The sequence below is a fragment of the Protomyctophum parallelum genome (assembly GCF_964188405.1).
Source record: "Protomyctophum parallelum genome assembly, chromosome: 2".
Classification (NCBI taxonomy): Eukaryota; Metazoa; Chordata; class Actinopteri; order Myctophiformes; family Myctophidae; genus Protomyctophum; species Protomyctophum parallelum.
Window position 1 is genome coordinate 18,089,122 of NC_139699.1, and position 4,288 is coordinate 18,093,409.

The window sequence follows — 4,288 nt, forward strand, 5'->3', positions numbered from 1 at the left end:
GTCTAAAACACGTCTAAAAATAGACGTATTTTAGACGTCTATTTTTAGACGTTTTTTATCCCATTTTTGACCATGGGCTATAGCCCTTACCCTACGACATACTATAGCACGCCGTTTTTTAATCATTTTTGAGGATTACAAAAAAAAAAAAAAAAAAAAACGATGGGCTGTAACCCATCGTAATTTTTTTTTCCATTTTTTTCAAATCCTCAAAAATGATGAAAAACGGCGTGCTATAGTATGCCGTACGGTATGGGCTATTAGACGAGCGTCTAAAAATGGGATAAAAACGTCTAAAAATAGACGTCTAAAACACGTCTAAAAATAGACGTCTAAAACACGTCTAAAAATAGACGTATTTTAGACGTCTATTTTTAGACGTTTTTCATCCCATTTTTGACCATGGGCTATAGCCCATACCCTACGGCATACTATAGCACGCCGTCTAAAAATAGACGTCTAAAACACGGCTAAAAATAGACGTATTTTAGACGTCTATTTTTAGACGTTTTTATCCCATTTTTGACCATGGGCTATAGCCCATACCCTACGGCATACTATAGCACGCCGTTTTTCATCATTTTTGAGGATTTGAAAAAAAATCTAAAAATCTAAAAACGATGGGCTATAACCCATCGTTTCTTTTTTTTCCATTTTTTCAAATCCTCAAAAATGATGAAAAACTGCGTGCTACAGTATGCCGTACGGTATGGGCTATTAGACGAGCGTCAAAAAATGGGATAAAAACGTCTAAAGATAGACGTCTAAAACACGTCTAAAAATAGACGTATTTTAGACGTCTATTCTTAGACGTTTTTTATCCCATTTTTGACCATGGGCTATAGCCCATACCCTACGGCATACTATAGCACGCCGTTTTTTTATCATTTTTGAGGATTAAAAAAAAAAAAAAAAAAAAAAACGATGGGCTATAACCCATCGTTATTTTTTTCTCCATTTTTTTCAAATCCTCAAAAATGATGAAAAACGGCGTGCTATAGTATGCCGTACGGTATGGGCTATTAGACGAGCGTCTAAAAATGGGATAAAAACGTCACAAAATAGACGTCTAAAACACGTCTAAAAATAGACGTATTTTAGACGTCTATTTTTAGATGTTTTTTATCCCATTTTTGACCATGGGCTATAGCCCATACCCTACGGCATACTATAGCACGCCGTCTAAAAATAGACGTCTAAAACACGGCTAAAAATAGACGTATTTTAGACGTCTATTTTTTGACGTTTTTATCCCATTTTTGACCATGGGCTATAGTCCATACCCTACGGCATACTATAGCACGCCGTTTTTCATCATTTTTGAGGATTTGAAAAAAAATCAAAAAATCAAAAAACGATGGGCTATAACCCATCGTTTCTTTTTTTTTTCTTTTTTTTCAAATCCTCAAAAATGATGAAAAACGGCGTGTTATAGTATGCCGTACGGTATGGGCTATTAGACGAGCGTCTAAAAATGGGATAAAAACGTCTAAAAATAGACGTCTAAAACACGTCTAAAAATAGACGTATTTTAGATGTCTATTTTTAGACGTTTTTTATCCCATTTTTGACCATGGGCTATATAGCTCATACCGTACGGCATACTATAGCACGCCGTTTTTTATCATTTTTGAGGATTTGAAAAAAAAAAAAAAAAAAGAAATGATGGGCTATAACCCATCGTTATTTTTTTTTCCATTTTTTTCAAATCCTCAAAAATGATGAAAAACGGCGTGCTATAGTATGCCGTTACGGTATGGGCTATTAGACGAGCGTCTAAAAATGGGATAAAAACGTCTAAAAATAGACGTCTAAAACACGTCTAAAAATAGACGTATTTTAGACGTCTATTCTTAGACGTTTTTTATCCCATTTTTGACCATGGGCTATAGCCCATACCCTACGGCATACTATAGCACGCCGTTTTTTATCATTTTTGAGGATTTGAAAAAAAAATCAAAAAATCAAAAAACTATGGGCTATAACCCATCGTTTCTTTTTTTTTTCTTTTTTTTCAAATCCTCAAAAATGATGAAAAACGGCGTGCTATAGTATGCCGTACGGTATGGGCTATTAGACGAGCGTCTAAAAATGGGATAAAAACGTCTAAAAATAGACGTCTAAAACACGTCTAAAAATAGACGTATTTTAGACGTCTATTTTTAGACGTTTTTTATCCCATTTTTGACCATGGGCTATAGCCCATACCCTACGGCATACTATAGCACGCCGTTTTTTATCATTTTGGAGGATTTGAAAAAAAAAAAAAAAAAAAAAAATGATGGGCTATAACCCATCGTTATTTTTTTTCCCATTTTTTCAAATCCTCAAAAATGATGAAAAACGGCGTGCTATAGTATGCCGTACGGTATGGGCTATTAGACGAGCGTCTAAAAATGGGATAAAAACGTCTAAAAATAGACGTCTAAAACACGTCTAAAAATAGACGTATTTTAGACGTCTATTCTTAGACGTTTTTTATCCCATTTTTGACCATGGGCTATAGCCCATACCCTACGGCATACTATAGCACGCCGTTTTTTATCATTTTTGAGGATTTGAAAAAAAAAAAAAAAAAAGAAATGATGGGCTATAACCCATCGTTATTTTTTTTCCCATTTTTTTTCAAATCCTCAAAAATGATGAAAAACGGCGTGCTATAGTATGCCGTTACGGTATGGGCTATTAGACGAGCGTCAAAAAATGGGATAAAAACGTCTAAAAATAGACGTCTAAAACACGTCTAAAAATAGACGTATTTTAGACGTCTATTCTTAGACGTTTTTTATCCCATTTTTGACAATGGGCTATAGCCCATACCCTACGGCAGAGGTGTCAAACTGGTGATCCGCGGGCCGCATGCGGCCCGCGACGTCGTCTTCTGCGGCCCGGGGGTTGGTGTCTAAAACCTGATTTAACACTACCTCTGAGCCAGTGCTCTGAGGCGAGCAGCAGCTACAGAAGGGAGGGGGAGAGGGAGGAGGGAGCGCACCTCCCCTCCCTTCCCGTGTGCCTTAATTGCTCCAGCTGTTGGGTGTTAAGTATCAAGAATTTGTGGAATGCAGTTCTCTGCTACTTCAGCTGTGAAGTACCAAAAGACACACCCCTCTCTCTCTCTCTCTCTCATTGCTACAGCATCGATCGGCAGAGCTGTGAAGTTAAGACACCCCCCTCCCTCCCTCCCTCTCTCTCTCCCCCTCCCTCTCTCTCTCTCTCTCTCTCTCTCTCTCTCTCTCTCTCTCACACACACGAGTTCCATGATATGCGTTGTAGGAAAACGTTCAAGCAGCTTGGAGTTGGACCACAGTAGGCTACACAGTACTCACAGACAGCGATGATGAAGATAATGGAGTTTAGTGATTTAGATTCCAAAAAACAAGAGGGGACATCAAAAAACACCATGTGTGTTCCACGTGTCAAACTAGCGTCTCAATTCACTCTTTTGCTTGCATAACCACAACAATCATCCTCTTCAGCTGCGCTTCATAAGACATTAAAACAAACTTTAGGGGGCGCCAAAGAAAAGACAGTAATGCAGGTCTAAAAACGGCCTGTATTACTGCATAAAAATAAAAGGTTGTAGTAGCCATTTACAAATTAAAGTATTTGGCATTGTGGTGTGTGGAACAAGCTTAATGTATCTTATTTTTATGTTATTGCCTGTATCACTCAACCCAAACCCCCCCTCTCTTCATCCCTCTTTGTTTATTGAAAAAAATAACATGACGGTAACAATGCACAAAAACGAATTTCACCTACTGTTTTACTTGTAAAACTGTGATGTGACAATAAAGATGATTCTGATGATTGAATTATTCTATATTCAAATGGTTTATTGGTGCTTCTGATTGTGTCATGGGTTTTATATATGCTATATGCCTGAGGCTACAACACTTTGGTCAGCTTCTGTTTTAAACGTGCTATAAATACAGATTTTTGATTCTTAAACAAAACTAGCATCTCTCAAATTATAATAATATAATATTGAAAATCAATAATGATAGTAGCTACTATTTAACTAACACACAATTTATAATTTTATATATATGCCTATTGTGGGAAGAAAAACAAAGTGAGCCATTTGAAGCCATCCATGATCATGCCTCATTAACATTATAATGGCCCCATGCACCATAAATAAGAGTCCCAGGTAATACAGTTTCAGCATTCATTCACCTGAAAGCTGACAGTGACAACTGCTGAGAAGACACTGCTGCTGTGATTCACAACTGCTGAGAAGACACTGCTGCTGTGATTCAGATTCAATATGCTGCCGAACAACAAGAAG